The following is an 18,084-nucleotide window of genomic DNA, read 5'->3' on the forward strand; positions in this document are numbered from 1 at the left end:
TGTATGAGTAAACTTAATGAAGAATTTTTAATAGATTATTTTTCACAGAATGTGGTACATTACATGTATGTCAATCTTTATAAAACTAGTGTATATTTCGTGCGCCATAAATTGCAAGTTTTTTGTAAATATCATTTACTTGCATGATAGGTATATATGGTCTAACCAAAATGTTCTTCATAAAGCTACAGCTGTATGTACCACATATATGTTTTGTCACAAGTATACATTAAAAAAAAAAAAAACCCAAATTCCAACAGTTGAAATAAACTCAACTCATTCTCTGATAAGTTCATTGTGTTTTGTGCGTGCATATCTTATTTGTCTGCTGCAACAGCAGCCAATCAGCGGTAAGCTGAATCCACAAAAAGAAAGTTTGTGTTTTAGGAGCGGGTAAATTGTTTATGCGACACTGTCAAGAAAACCACACCAAATAATAACAAGAAACATAAATATTTACTTATATGTATTGTGTTGTAAAGTAAAAGTTTTTAACACTTATTGCATCTTGCAAAACATGTGATGACCTTAATCATCTGTCATATATCTGATATACATGTATATGTAAAAGATGGGAGAAATAACGACGGAACAAACTGGGATTCGAACCTGGCCCTCTGAATCTCTAGTCAAGTGCTCGCTCTACCAACTGAGCTACATGTATCTGGCACCGGTATTCAAACCAGTCTGACCGTCACATTCCTTCCCCCTTATATGATCTTCACCCTCGAAGATCAACCCTGGCAGGAGTTAACCTGTTAGTTCCAGGGGTTGGTCACAACACCAATATTGTAACAGGATGGGAGAAATAATGATGGACCAAACCGGGATTTGAACCTGGGCCTCCTGAATCTCTAGTCAGGTGCTCTACCAACTGAGCTATCTTGCACTGGTATTCAAACCGGTCTGATCATCACATATATAAAGAATTATTTTAAACAATGTTGTTCAATAAAAAATAACACGTGCAACCTTCAGTTTTTGTCTGTAATTAATCAATATTGGCGTGCGATCAGTTCTCGCCGAGTACCATTTCTCACCAGTGCATTCACTGCATTGTTACGTCATTTTATCAACACATTAAATTATATACGAAAATATGATGTAACAGTGCACCAGCGAGAAATGGTCCTCGGCGAGAACTGCTCGCAGGCCAGTACTGCCAGTAGTCAGATTAAAAAAAGAGAATAAAAAATTACATTTAAAACATTAACAAGGACAATTTAAGTACACATCATAACTGTCGAGCGAGTCTAAACATCCATGAAACATGTAAAAATTACACGTTAGTAAACAAACACCCACACCATAACAAAAACAAACAGTGTGCACGTACTTACATGTACATCTATACTATATACTAAATTTTAACTTTAACTTTTTTAAACTTTAAAAGGAGTAAAAGCCTCACCTTCTTCAGTAACATCCACATAAATCACACACTTTAATGTCCATCTTTTCTCCTTTATTACTCGTAGCTTATCAACGGCTGATCGTCAACAGAAGTGTGGCTGTGAGAAAAATATCCTCCTTAAACAAATATGTAGTATTGTTCCCTGTGCATGTTCATATGTTTCACAGTAAATTGAAAATGCATTTGTACATCGAAAGAATACACAACTTCTCTTCTGCATTACGGCTCTCTCTTTTCTACAATGCCGTTCGTTACTGTTTACATTCAGCGTGCGCGCGGGGGTTACAAACAGGGGCGCCCCGACAAATAGTTGCACATAGAACGTTAAAATAATGTGTGTTCATTGAATTCATAAATGATATAGATGAAAAAAATGAAATTGAATCACAACTATTTATCTAAGACGCAACACAACGTAATGCAGTAAATGCCTGGGCCTTAAAGTGGCATTTGTTCGCTTGTGTGTCTATGTAGACAAATTAACTCGTTCATGTAACGTTACGATTCACACATATTTGTTTTATGAAATTTGAAAAAAATAGGGCACAGAACTTTTTAAATTTGATACCAAATGACATCATTTAATATATTAACAATAACTGAATTAATTTTTTTCATAAAATGATAACGATTTTTGCTATTAGAAAAATACGTGTATGAGCTGCTGACCCCTAATTACAGGGGCCAGCCCTTTTTTCTTAATTTTAAATGAAAGCTCTCATTATTCTAAACAACTTTTGTTCTATATGTATTAACAAATTATTTTTAGTTTAAAGGTTATTATACAAAAAGCAACAAAATTTCAGACCCCCCAAAACCTTAAACTTTACCGGCAAATAGCTTAAAAACTAAGAAACATTTTGCCACAATTTTCATGCCAGCAAAACTATAAACTGTTACCAACAATCCTGCTAAATTTCATGCAACTATCTTTTGTAGTTCCCGAGATCAACTCTGGACAAAAGACCCCCCAATTTTCAATTAAAGGGCAATAACTCATAACCGGAAGTAAATTTTAAAAATTTGAAAAAAACGTCCCCAGATATAAACATTGTCTACATACCCTGAAAGTTTCATAACAATCAGACAACAAATGTACGAGAAATGGCCTACACAAAATTTGCGGATAAAAAAAAAAAATAATAATAAGAAACAGTAGAATAACAGAAGGGTTTTCCGTTGAAAAACGGAAAACCCTAATAAGAAACAGTAGAATAACAGAAGGGTTTTCCGTTGAAAAACGGAAAACCCTAATAATAATAATAATAATAGAATTGAAAAAGAAACCGAAGAATAATAGAAGGGTCTTCCGCTGAAGACGGAAGACCCTAATAATAGGGAAAAAGAAACCGAAGAATAACAATAAGGTCTTCCGTTGGAAACGGAAGACCTTAATAAGGTTGCTTGGGAGAAATTTTACCATAGTAACCGATACTAAAAATTGACAAATTGCAAAATATAAATACTTTGAAGTCATATGATATGGTTATGCCTACTTAAATAAAGTAAGAAAGACCTGAAACAAACTTATTATAGTGTCGAATTTCATTTTTTAGAAGAAAATTATAACAGATCTATTACTTATTAAATGTTACTATTAAAACAGCTAAATTTATAAAAATGTATAGATAAAAGGGTAGATAACTATTAAATTTTTACGTCCCTATCAATTTCAATGCAATTAACATTTTTGATACGAAAATTGAAACTTGTTGCTATGGTAACATGTTTTAAAAATAGATATTTTTAAAAGCATACAACTGAAATGTTTCGTAATTACTTATAAACATCTGCCTTCATTCCTTTGTACATGTATACCTTCAATATCTTGTTATGCAACACGGAGGTATCGCCGCTATAAAATTTGATGTAGCATTGAAAATCATACACCAACATTTCATGCAATCTATGAAAGTAATTTTTTTATATATACTTAAAGATGTACAGCCTTAATTTACCACCACAAAACTCATTATTGTTACCGATACAACGCTTATTGCAGTCTCCATCCGGCGCAGAAGCAGGTGGATTCAGAATTTCATTGCCACAAAAGCAAAATTCACCATTCTGAAAAAACACATCATCGTAAACTTGCACTTTTGGATATGAATTTATTATATGTCCAACAAAAGCGACCATTTAAAAAAAATGTTTGTACAGTATTGTTGTAAAACATATTTTTTATATTAGTAATATACATGTATACTAGTTCTTTTTTGTATAAAATGACATAAACTTATTATGTTTCACCTAATATTCTTTTTCTGAAGAAGTTGTAATATTTATATCAAACATGCAATATACATACAGAATGATGCTTTAAGTATTCAGACAAAATGGCGGCTCTTTTACATTTGCGACATAATACGGTAAAACTTCTAGCTCCAGTTTTCATATTTAAAATATCTTTCAAACTAAAATTCACTAATTTCTTTGTAAGATTACTTTTCAGTCAAACGACATTTTGTAATCGTCTAAATCTGCCTGCTACATGTTTAATACATACAGGGGTGTAATTTTAGTCCAGAAGAACTGGATTTGACAAATATAATCTTCCTTGGTCTCTATTCTACAAACTCTTATCTAATGATTTCGTTTAATCAGAAGCTAAATATTTTCGATGATGCTGATGTCGGGGCTCTGTGCCTGCCAGCTAATTTGTCTAAGGCTATTGCTATGTTAGGTTCATAATATGTTAATACCCTAGGGAAAGGAAAACCACATCACTATAAGCCTTAATTTATGATGAGCGGGTTGGCTATAATCGTGTTCTATACGGTAAATAATCCTGGGTGGAACGCACACCATGTACCAGATCATTGTCGTATTAAAAAACTTCCATTTTGAAAAATGGTTTGCTAAAACAGGGTGCAAATTGTCATATAATATCTGTTGATATTGCCAGGTTTAATGTTACCGTCAACGTAATATATAGGGTCGACACCATGCCATGTGAGACACCTCCCAAATCATCTATTTGTAACAAGGCTTAAACTTTTATGCCTAAAACAAATCGGGTCTTCATCCATAGGCTCTCGCATGAAGGTCCTTTTTTTCTGTAATTTTCTACAGCGAGCATTTGCTTTTCGACACCAAAACAAACGTTTTTGACTATATACATCATTATTGACTGTATTTTCTATCTTGAAACTGATATTTTCTACCCATTTTGAAGTCAATGAAACTGCAAACTTGGTTTGTCTCCATTCTCATTGAATTTTGATACAATGTCGTGTAAATTGTTTCTTCTGTTAACATTTACTTAACTCTCTGATAAACCCTTGCCTTATCCGTGAGTGTTCGTCATCTTCATGGAGTGTTTTATATTAAGCCCCGTTGTTCAGTACGGTTTTTCAAGCTCCCAATTGTAAATCTTGGTATGTGCAAGGTATCTGACGCATGGCAATGATTTTACCCGCTTCCAAAAAAATTCTGAGTGATTTTTTTTTCATAATTGCTTACTTCTTTTCCTCTTAGAGCAATTTTTTTTTTATGAAGACAGAGGTATGTTTACAAATGCAGACGAAATAAAAACTCGTTAATGATAGGCTACTAAATAACTTCTGAAATCTCAATTCCATGTATACCCTTTTTTATCTTGCTATCAAACGCTAATAAGCGCGTTGTAAACACGCTGCCATTTTGTCCAAATACTAGTACATACTGCAACAGACTTTATTTCCTAAGAGTATACAAACCCGCAGGCCGTAATATTTAAAGTTTTTTTGGTGTTGGAGTAAACAAAAGACTTCACACTCATGTTCTCCATTTGGGTAAACTCTATATTGTCCAAATTCTAGAACATCCTGTCTGTATATAAAACATCCCAGTTTTTCTAAATGGAAAAAAGTTTCAATTAAATCTTATACATGTACCTAGACATGTATATTTCTATATAGTCTTGAAAAAGAGAATGTTGCCTTTACGATCACATATCTTCGATGAGATAACTCTTCATTATGTGTATGTTTTTTGTATGTTTTTAAATTGATTTTTAGTGTTTTTTTAGAGAGTTGGGAGGAGGGGTTAATCAATTAAAAGATTGTTGACTCTTGACCTAAATTTGAATGTTTGTAAGTTTCTATTTCTAAAAAAAATTATATACACACACTTACCTATGATAATATATTTCTTCTTTTACAAATTTTAATTTCCCAGTAAGCTTTCAATATGATTTGGAATTTTTTTTTCTACTTAAAAATTATGTTTCAGAAACTGAAAGAAAGTGAAAGGCATGATTGTAAAAGGTATGCCTTACAACCCTTCGAGAAAAGAAAAGGGATACCGTTAAAACATCTGCCATGGAATGGTGGATATTAATATATCCTTTCAGGGAATTTAAAGAATAGTTCCAGAAAAAAAATCATTTATAAATCAACTGTTAAACATCGATTTTTTAACGATCCGATTTGATTTTTTCCCCTAAATACAATTTATACTTCTTAGTGTTAGCATAGGTTTAATGTGTTGCAAAATCAGCTTGTAACGTCATCTTACGTTTTGTTGTGCATTTTAAATTTGTCTTCCAAGATCCATCAGGGCGACAGACAAAACGCTCAGAACCTTGTGGCTTGTATCCGGCAGAACAGGTAATATGAATTCCTCTTTCTAAACCAATTGCATCCCATTCCCTAACTTTTGCCATCGAGAAACTTTCATTTGAAGGTATACCACAATCTGTTAATAAAAAATGAAACATCAATTTTCGGTTATTAAAGTAGATCCAGTGTTCTGTGATGTCACACTTTTTTGTAAAACTTTGAATTCTTTAAAAATTGTGCAAGATAGTTTTATTTATTTTATGTGAATATAATCACATGGATGTAATTAGAATTATTGGTAGGTTAAAGATATTTTCGCACTTCATTTTATTCTAAATTTCCAAATTTTTATATATTTTATCTATGCAAAGGGGAAATAACTCTTTTTCTGACCTTTCTCTCAGTTGTATGTCTAAATGCTATAGTTTTTCTTATTCCAACGATTAATTTTAAAATATTTTTGTAATTTTAGTTTTCTGATAAAGTTGACATTAAAATTAAACAAGAAAAACAAATTTCTGCCTACAAGATTTTACTTTAAACAGAAAAAAATACATTTTTCTAATGCTAAAGTATGCTTTAGTTTATGTTTATCTGGCATCTCAAAAAGTGTGATGACATGTATATTTTTTCCAACAATTGATGACATTTAAGTCTATTAAGTCGAAATCAGTTCGGTTTTTCAACTTTCCTCAGAGAATTTTACGAGTATGGAGCTACCTTAATATATTTTCTTTTCTGGATGCGTGAAATATATGATATAAAACTATCTTACCAAATATTGAGGGATGTCTAAAATAGCCGACAATTGAGATGTTATCATAATAAAGAGTTTATAGAAATAAAGGTGATGTCCGTTTAGTGCCCTGCACCAAGTTTCTTTTTATACGTACATCTAATAAAAAGATCCTATAAGTATCTATCAAATTATCTACATTATTAAATATTTTGATTGAAAAAAAGAATGTGAGATTTAACGTGATTGTCTCTTTCACCGTTATTTGTGACACAACAAATATATGAAAATGAAGAACCTGAAATCACACAGCTGAACTGTCCAAAAGGTTTTGGAATGCACTTTTCATTCATGGAACAGTTTGACATCGAACATGCTCCTGCAATGGTCTGGAAAAATATAAATGCTACAGTGGTTTTGCCCGTATTCGTGAAACTCTAAGGCTTTTGAATTTCAGTATTGAATATGTTAAATTACTTTAACATTTCTGTGCAATTTCTTATTAACGAAATTATATTTTAAAGACCAACGGCCATGAATTTGTGTTTTTTTTTTTAAATCTTTCTTTTACACAAAATTTACAAAATTGTGGGCATGATTAAGAATGAAAGTAGAGATTTACTGTAAAAAAAAAATAACAATAAGTGATTAAACATTTGAATAATAATACTGCCTTTTTGGTTATCTCGAACATGAGCATTTGCTTCCTTTTTGTAGCATGTACACAATTTAATACAATTTTATTTTCAGAACATTTTATTTAAAAATCATACAAAATCAACCGGCGTAATCTATTTAACTCTTATCTGCTCAACATAAAACTTAATTTAAGCGTTATAAAAATTAATTTGTTTGCTTTTTTTTGGTTTGTGCTGGAATACAGTGTATGAGCGGTTTATTCCCACCTAGCCAACATTCTGAAATGTTCAATTCCCACTTGACCAACAATTTGATTTTCACACCTTAGAGATCAGGAGGCTATAGTCTGTTTTCAAATGTAGGTGTATTTGTTATCAATTACCTGAGAATAGTTTGAAGATTTAGTTTTTTCAAAAATAGATGAGCAATTTTCTGGAAGATCATTGCACTAAACATTATATATGTATAAACCAATGCCTGTTCGATTAAAACATTTATGAAAATGTACAAACTGTTTATAACTTGGATGTATATATACATAAATAAGATAGATCAGCAGTTTTTTAAACAATAGACTAAAACATGTACATGTATTACTATGTTATAATATAATATTATATTAAATTAAACTTTTTTGACATTACAATTTAACGCAAATAACACAGTTTTGTACCTCGTGTACATATGTATTTTAATGATTTGAGAGAACAAACAAATCGAAATTGATAAGCATAATGAGTATTAATTTACAGAATCAAAAGCCTGAAAATTATGAGTTCTCAATTGTTTTATGTACTGTTGGTTGAAATATATAAAAAGTAAAAATGCCCGATATTTCGGTGAATGTCAACTTTCTTAAACAAAAAAACAGAGGATAATTTTATATTCTTAACTAATGATTTATTGATCATCATACAAAGAATCTTATAAAATGTTTGGTATCACCATCAAAAATATAATTAAGCACTTTACTCAAACTTTTTTTTTTGTATTTTGTTAATTTCATATCATCAAGATTAGAAATATTAAAATATAATCATAGAAACCAAAGAAAATTAAAAAACAAACTTGAAAAACTTGAAGATAAAATTTCAAACGTGACTCTTATAATTACAATATTTTTCATCAATATTTGTTGAATACCAATTTTCGTGGATTTCGTTATTAAGTTGATCCACGAAATTAAGTGTCCATTGAAGTGCAATTTCTATTAACATTTTGTATTGATAGGGTCACTGGCCACGGATTTTGAAACTGTGATTTTCACTTAATCCACGAAAATTGATACCTCTGAATATTAATGAAACCACAGTAGATTATTCATTTTTGGTGACAATACATCAAATAAAATATACAATCTTATTGATTGAAGAACCAAGTTAAATGTTAATTTTCATGTTGTCAGGCTTAGTTGGAATCAGGCTTGGAGTGAATTACATTGTAAAGGAATGCATTATATTACCATTTCTTCATCAATTAGGGCATTAAATTACCATTACCATTACTTAATTTTCTTAAAGTAATGCATCACATTACCATTACATGCGTAAAGTAATGCATTACCATTGCCATTACTTTGTGAAAAAAAATAAGTTTAAAAAAAGTAATTTAAAAACTAAATAAAGAGTTAAACGTTTTGCTTTCATAAATAAAACATGCTTAAACATATTTACAGGTGTTCACTATCAGGTTAAAATTTAATGGCTTATACAAGATTGCTGTTGCACTTGTAGTTCTCAAAGTAAGGTTGGTCCCGTAACATTTACACGCTAATGGCGGAGTTGCCAATCTTTGTTATTTATGTCTCTGAGTATGGTTTTTAATGAACGGAACGGTTGTTTCGTAATTCGTGTAGGTGATGCACGAGTTTACACCAAAAAGTAGTAAGTGGCAAGCGGATTTATTTTTACCTATTAATTTTGCATGAATCGCTGCAAGAAAATCGTGTCAGATAAGTCGGTCTAAAAAATCAAAATGGCGACCGTGACAAACCTTTTTATTGTTGGAGTACTTGGAATCTTACTGTAAAAAGAAATATTTCTAACGTCGAGTGCCTGTGTTAGTTATTGGTATACAAATATTAACTTTGCTTATTAATTCAGCAGTTTTAGAGTTTTCGGGGTTTTCATAAACCTTGTATAACGGATACCGTCCGACTTGTGGATTTTCTCTTGGATCACAAAATTGAATAAATCTAATGATTTAAATTATTTACCTTGATATAGTTGTTTTGATTTTCCCGGTTTGCAGTAATTTTTAAAAATTTTCCTTGGGTCTTATTTTACATGAAATACCGTTGTGTCAATTTCTACAATTATGAAGGCTGGGATTGAGGAAAATTTAGACAAAGTATCAGACAATTGCAAAAGCTAATTTAAGGTAGATTGAAACAACTTATCTGGAAGCTATTCGAGAAGATCAAGGACAAATACAAATTCAAACTTTCAAGACCCCGATTTTTAGTACTCTCAGTACTCTGATAACAAACTTGAATTCCCTTCACCTTAGGATGCTTTGTCAAATATTGTTTTGAAATTGGCTAGGTGTTTCTGGAGAAAAAGTTGAAAATGCAAAAAGTTTACAGGACGGACAAACAGAGAGACAGACGGACTCTAGGCAAAAATCAAAAAAGCTCAGGTGAGCTTTAAAAGAGCTAGCGTATGGGATACACTTTAAACGAATCTGTTCTGATATTTTTTACAATAATATGATTTTTGTTTAACTAATAAAGGTATTATAAAAAAAATGTTGTGTAATTTTCGAAGAAGTAACAAGGCGAAACAGTATATCATTTTTTATAAAAGAAACCTGATGTTATTCATATGTTATATCAATCTATGATATAAATAGACCTGAATCCTTCTATAATTCTTACCGTGTCCCAGTCCTCTCTATCACTGTATATCCACCCAGACTTCTCTATATACAGATCAGGTACAGTTGTCCTGTTTTCAAAGTTGGTTTGACAGAAGTGTGCTCCCTGGCAGTAGTTAATGGACCGACATCGTGTTGTTCTCAGACAATCCTCCACACAGTCCAGAATACTGTATTTATGATACGACGTTATCATCCTTCTCTCCAGTTTTTGCCCGTACTTTAGCATCGAGTAGCCATGTCGAAGGTCAGCACAACTGCGATTAATGAGCAAAAGTGCAAAACAAATCCTTAGACTTAGGCACAGATTATCGTAAAGAGGATGCATTTTTGATAACTTGACACAACGTATGTTGAATATTTCTTAAAAAGTTGCACCAAACGATAGCCTATAGATAGCATGTAAAACTATCGCCGTGTTTATACAGCATGTCTGGTGTTTATTGGCATTCGAAATAGTTTATCAAATTTAAGCTATAAAGTATAGAAGAATAAAATATTCATTATCTATATCAAATTGGATATTTGTAATAGTTACCACTGTGGTACTTGACATAAAAATTTCAATAATTTAATAAAATCAATATATTCAAGCACTCTAACGTCATGTTTTAAAAGGTTATCAATCTAGAAAACTTCAACGTTAATGCTTTATCGTAAAATTGCTTTTAAATAATAAAAAATGAAATTGAATGCCAATGTTCATAGATCTTGATCAATGGCTTGAAAACCTAGACAATCTTTTCATGATGTTTTGCTTGATGACTTGGTGTAATCACTTCGAGCGAAAGTGTGCCTTACACATGACGTTAATAAATAAAAAAAAATAAAATGCTACTTAGAACTTAGAAAATTTCTTGATTTGTTTACAGACTTTTCCAGTTTTTTCCCGATTACGACATAGAGCACACGGCGCTTGTGACCGGTCAGCAGAGTATGCTCACTTCTCCTTAGAACCTGATCCTACCTGTATCTTTTGGAAATCCGTTTTGCTCTGCTTTGAATTTGTATTTTGGATTTTTGAGATGGTTGATGGTTTTTTATTGTCATTTTCTCATTTCTGTTTAATTTATTGCCATAATTTGTCATTTTTTGTCCGACAAAAATGGGCTTCCTGAGGGTAGAGTTATCCTTACACAATCCTCCTCAAAATCCAGAATGCTGTAGTTTATAAGTTAAATTATCACCCTTCTGTCCAGTTTGTGTCTGTACTGTAACATTGAGTAGCCATTCTGAAATTATTTATTAAAATGTTGTTAATGAACAAAAATGCCCAAAAGCATCATAAAACAGAATTTCAAATTATCTTTAAGTGGATACAATTTTTTAAAGTCTTAACATTAAATAATTTAAAAAGTTACTGTGTGTCGTACCTGACAATAATCGATCGATCTAATCGTGGGTGAACGCAGATGGCATTTTGGGAAGTTAATGGCATGTTGAATAAATTCAGAAAGATGAGCATTAATTTACATCGTAAATTACACGGAAACAACATATCCATTATTTGTATTGAATTGCCCATTTCTGTCATAGCTACTGTGTGATATTTTCTAGAATTTACTGGGTGTCGACAAATCTTAAAATCTCAGTACACTAAGTGTTTGTTTTAATTGGCAAAAACTGTAGAGTGTTCCATTCGGTTCTATAATTTGTTAACTATGAAATGTAAAATCGGTTCATATAAATCTCATATCAATTTAAGGACTGTATCTCTGTTTTGATAATGTAGATGATTTTTGATGCTACCACATCGAGCAAATCTGAAGCGTGACTCGTAAAGGAAATACATAATTGATACGTGGAAATCCACGTTCTGTTCCATTCGTCGAAAATTTTTAGCATTTTATAAACCACCTTACTTGAAATTCTGTGAAAATGAAGTACTTTTTTTATAAATGAACGTAAGACTTCAGGATAGAATTTTTGTTTGCTGTATTAAAAGTAATTCAACGTATTTAAAAAATCGGATTATCATTTATTTTATATAAGCTTTGCAAATTGAAAGTTTTTGATACAAATCCAAAGGAAAAAATACATAACAGGAACAGAGGAAACAAGGACCTCAACAAAGGGAAAAGTAGGAACAGGTGCCACTGAGGAGTGAGCATTCTCTGTTGACCGGTCACACCCGCCGTGCTCTTTGTCGTAATTGGGAAAACGAAACCGGAAAATCCTTAGACAATTTGGAGATTAATTATGGTCTTACAGTAAGTACACGTATAAAAATTGTCAGTCAGCATGCGACCCATTGGAAGATTGTATTTGCTGCATCGACTATAGACCTTACGAAGATGCCTTCTTTCGAGACTGATGCATTGTAAAATTGAATGTTGCAACCACTTAAAAATGTTATACCCTAAATAGACTACCAACATAATTCTATTAGTAGGTAAAAACAAGTCCACGTACGGGCCCTGGTAAAAGGTGAACAAAATGAAGATTCAAACTAAGCATAATTTTTTATCCCACATTATCTGTTGATATTTTAACCTTAAGAATCAACAAGTTTTAGCGCTAAAAAAGTGTACATAAATAGCACAAAGCTTTACAACATAGTAGGAGTGAGCCGACATTTATGATTCTATATAGTAAATCAAGGACGGGCATTCATTTCAAAGCCTTTGTTTACTGTCAGCCTAACCAAGTACAAACATGCAGAAAAGATAAAAGACGCATTATATATTTAGAAATCTTCTGTTAAAATAAAATGTTTGTAAAACATTAGGCTGGTACCTAAAATCAAATAACATATGGAAATTTGAAGGTTTTTCCTATAGTAAGTGGCAGCTGTTACCTGCATGACCCATGTTTGAACGTACATAAGAAATAAATGATTCCAAACAGTTACGTGGGTTATTTCCAGGTAGTCTTGTCAAATGTGATCACTGCTGAACACTGGTATGTTTTAAATCGATTTCCATCAATTTTGTATATTCAGGAATGTTTGTTTCATCCCTATGGTCATATGCAATTTCAAAACTTTATATTTTTTTTTTCAGACGTAAAATAATCCATAAAAAATATTCAAAAAACGCACCGATCGATCCACCAACAGAAAAATGCTGATTTAAATGTCTCCTCCCTCTGAGTTAAATAGACAAAATTCAAGTAGCTTCCGGATTTAGATTATCTATAGGCATTAAAAAATCCTCAATTGTTTAAAGCAATATGAGCTGCAATTTCCATGTTGGAATTTGTTTTTACAATAATGCTATTTTATACTAATATGAAAAAAAAATATCATGGTTATAAAACTTCTGTGACCCGTATTGCTGTAGGAATAGCCGTAAATAATTTTTTATTTGAGCAAAATTGAAATATTATCGTCCGGTACAAAACTTGATCTGCTATCATATTCCTTAGTAGAGAAATCTTTCTCCTGACAAAAATTGATGATTTTTTCATATCTTATTTATCATAAAAGTTTAAGTCACATGCAGATTTATCATACTAACAGGTTTTTGCGGCAATATTAAAAGCTTAAAAAAAATACAGTTCATTTTGCTTTAAACTGTATTCTCATTTTAGTAAATAATAGCGTGCTTATAAATCAGGAGTTTCTATCAGTGCTGAAATATTACGGGAAGAAGTAATTGTTACATATTTTCTACATAAAAACGGCACTAAAACGGGTCCATTTTCAATAGCTTAAATGCACTTGTACTTTGCGTTTTTTAATTATTGTTCGCTTGGTAATATCTATATGACAACCTATTTTACGATAAAATACATAGTTTTTGTTCAATGAAATTAAACTAAAAAAGGGATATTCATTCACTTTTTGAATTCTTATAAAGAGGATTTTTGAGACTGGGCAAATGCAAATAACGTAAATTATCACTCTTAAAACAGAATTTTGTCTAGGCGTATTCAAAACTGGGAAAAACTTTTCAAAGTGTAGAGGGGTTAAAAACGAATGGAATATAAATCTTATACATTACCGATATTTTTTATGTCAACATCGAACATGCATATCTGAAACTAATTGTGTTTATTATCCACATGGTAGTTTTCTGGTTCAGTTCACCCAATCAGATAAAATTTATGACACCCACTGCCTTCTAAATTTCGCTCTCTCCATCTGACACACGATGAGATGTTGAATTTTTAATTTATTGTCGAGAAAACAAAATTTACATACTTAAAAAAAACAAAAAAACATTGTAAAGTGCACCTGATGAAACAAAGCCATCCTTTTTTTAAAAGTTGGTCTGACAGAAGTGGGCTCCCAGGTGGTAGTTGACGGACCGACATCTTGTTGTTCTCAGGCATTCCTCCACACAATCCAGAATACTATATTTATATTCGTCATTTGATCCGTCTGTCCAGTTTGTGTTCGTACAGTAGCATCATGTCGAATATCAGCAAAACACCGTTTGATAAGCAAAATGTAAAAAAAAAAACATATCCTTAAATTATAAAGAGGATGCAACTTATGTTGAATACAAATTTGAAATCATCGCGGCATTTATCCAATCTATGTTGCTCTTAATGGCATTTGAAATAGTAAATTATTGCGAAGCTTTAAGGTATAAAAGAATACAATAATTCATTGTTTAAATCAAATTATCTTTTTGTCAAAGTTACCATTGTGATATTTGATGTAATTCTTCAAATGGTTTCATAAAATCAATAAATTCAAGTACATTCATTTCCTATTTTCAAAATGTTATCAATCCAGAAAGGTCAGCGTTGATGTTTTACCACCTGGGAGCCCACTTCTGTCAGACCAACTTTTAAAAAAAGCGTTGATGTTTTATCATTGAAATACTTTTGAAACGTAATGTGATGTTACATGCGGGTAGGAAGTAAGCGATCTTTGCAGAAAAAAATTACATAACCCGCTAATGCAGGTTACGTATTTTTCTGCAATGTCGCCACCTTCATATCCTGCATGAATCACCAAGGAAATCATTTTATTTTTTTTAATATCAGTGGCTTGAAAACCTATAGAATATTATTGTTTACACGATGTTTTGATCGATAGGTGTATTTACTTTGAGCTAATGGTTTAACTCATCTTAAGCAAATTTGAAAAGCAGTGTTACCATGAAAGTGTTTAGGCCTATATATTCACTATAGTTATTATTCCTAGAATTGGAACAGCCAGCCTCGCCGTCACCTTTATATCGATCGTTGATCTAAAGCAGACGAGATCGTGAGAAGACGCTTAATTATATATTTAGTAAATTAAATAATGTGTACTTTCTGTTAAGTCTAAGCTTTTAATTTGGTACATTTATAAAGTAGTATTTCGTTTCCTTACAATTAAACAGACACAGCTTCACATTTTGTAGACAGTGTTTATTTTGGAAATTCGCCTTTTATACAATTTGTTTATCGTAAACGTACAAGTACACTGACGATTTCGGACAATCACCTATACGAGCGTTTCACTAAACCTATCGTAAATGTAGCACTTACGATTTGCAAGTTACGTTCAACTCAGTGGAATTCGTCAAACAACGGAGGTATATTTTAAGCATACGTAAACCTTTTCACTTTTGACAGACGACACTGCCAAGATTTTAGCTAAAACATAAGTTATTCATTTCGTATACAAACCTTAGAGATGCGTCTGCAACGACTTGGATATTTATGGGGTGGTATCCCATATGACACACATATTTTGCCTCATTCACCTTGGGTGCAATTATGAGAAGGAGAGTCCTATCAATGGCACCAAGGATATTGGGAAATCCTGCTGTTTGGTACAAATCATGTTAAACATGATTTGCTTCCTCCTCTGGAACGAAAAAAGCAATTAATTATTGATAATTTTTTGTACTTATCTTTTTTTAGTTAGTTAATAAATTTATTCATAATTTTTTTTTACCGATTAATCGACTAAGCCAGCCGAGTAAAATTGACATCCCTACTACAAAGTAATTAAAAGGATTTTTGAAAATACCTTTATAGGAATTGGATATTGTCAATTCTCTTGACAAATTGACTTTGTGACGGCATCAACCGCTCTGGATACACTGACCCTAGTTATGCGGTGTAAATCACCACAATCGGAGAAGAATGATGCTTTGGCAAGATACCTCATGGTCACAAGAACCTTTGAACATTCAATAAAATTTCTCATTGCTTTACGTACCTAAATATGTATCAATAATGTTCTCTTTCAGAATTAAAAGTAGTGCAGCTAAAAACATGCATGAATGCTTGACTGACATTCAGAAGGCCCATACTCAGTAGATAATCAAATTGCATTTATGTTGATCAAAAATAATAACAAACATTACATACAAAAAATCACACTGCTACAGTTTGGTAATAATGAGTTGTAAAAGCCATTCCAATTTGGTAGTTTATTAACCCTCTCTCTCTCTCTCTCTCTCTCTCTCTCTCTGTCAGAAGTTTCGGTGTGTAAAGTCTTTGTATTTAAGCAGTTGACACGAAAACATTTCTCAGACTGCATGTTGTATTTTCACTTCGTGTTTACATAAACCGTTTATAAAATGTAATATATAACGGCAGATAACTCTAAATATACATTGTTTAAATTTATTCACCTGTGGGTGCAATCTGACAGTGCATGGCTTCTGTTGGTGTCTGGCTCAACGTCCTCTCTGACGAGATCTTTGTGACGGAAACAAAATTCTCTGGGCAGTCGATAACGCTCTATCACATTGGTGTCGGTCAGAAAGTCTTGGAGGTTAGTCCTGTTTCTGAAAACTCGTTTTCTTCGTAATTTTCTCTGCATTATGTCGTCTGCTAATATAAACAAGGTTGTCATTTTTATTTGTTTATGTGCACGTAGATCAATTTAAGAGTGCCCCTGGCTGCTCGTAGACTTAAGAGTAACTTCAATCGTAACTGGCAACTTGCAACTCTTAGCTAAACGCATTTACGTGCTACGTTTATGATCTACCAACGGTTTCTTGGTGACGATGGGGCCTGTTTAATATTATATTAATATGTTATTAAAACGCTTGTGAAATTTTGAAAGTAAACCTTTCTAGAATGTCTTAACAATATAATATTCTTAAAAACCAATTTCCTGTTTCAAAATCAGAAAGATGTGACGCGTGCTTGCTTAAAATATCGTTTTAAAAATTTCAATTACACAATTATTTATGAGCAATCTCCTCCAGCTAAAGTGTCTCTCATGCAAGACGTACAAATACTATCCATACTACTTCTTATCTGAACTATTCATTGAAAGATTGATAGGTTTGGGAAAAAGAGGTAAGTTTACCATGTTTGAAGGTAATAAATAACTTCCGCTTAATGCATCTTCAAGTTAAAGTAACCGGTTTTTATGTACAAGGATGCAGATGGCGTTTACATCAATTTATCACAAATCTATGTACTCGATATTTGGTTCATGTCCGATTTTTTTTTTCGTACAATTGTCTAAATGTATTGATGTTGCATCTGTTACAACCGCAAAAGAAAATTATGGGTCGTAGTTAAAAGGTGAACAAGTTTCAAAATGCAGTTGCTTGATTTCGATTGTCATATGCTGAAATAATGACATCATGAATATCTAACAACAATGTTACGATGTTAATACATATTGTTTACTGTAACAGTTTTATGACGTTTTCATAATGGTTATAATATTCACAACTTTTTCATATTGAAATTTTGTGAAAACCGGTAAATCTGTGACATAACGAGAAAACTTACTCAAAAAGTAAAGTTATATATATTTTTTTTATTATAGACAAAATTAAATGAAACACTGGTAACAATCTCCCCCCTCCCTCTCTCTCTCTCTCTCTCTCTCTGTCTCTCTGTCTCTCTGTCTTCTCTGTCTGTCTCTGTCTCTGTCTGTCTGTCTGTCTGTCTGTCTGTCTGTCTGTCTGTCTGTCTGTCTCTCTCTCTCTCTCTCTCTCTCTCTCTCTCTCTCTCTCTCTCTCTCT

At 32.1% G+C, this 18,084-nt stretch overlaps 1 pseudogene; it reads right to left on the minus strand.

The window, feature by feature from the left end:
• Nucleotides 1-5,873: 5,873 nt before the first annotated feature.
• Nucleotides 5,874-16,955, minus strand: LOC128174115 (uncharacterized; annotated as a pseudogene).
• Nucleotides 16,956-18,084: the final 1,129 nt, after the last annotated feature.

Source organism: Crassostrea angulata, chromosome 2 (genome assembly GCF_025612915.1).
Source record: "Crassostrea angulata isolate pt1a10 chromosome 2, ASM2561291v2, whole genome shotgun sequence".
Lineage (NCBI taxonomy): Eukaryota > Metazoa > Mollusca > Bivalvia > Ostreida > Ostreidae > Magallana > Magallana angulata.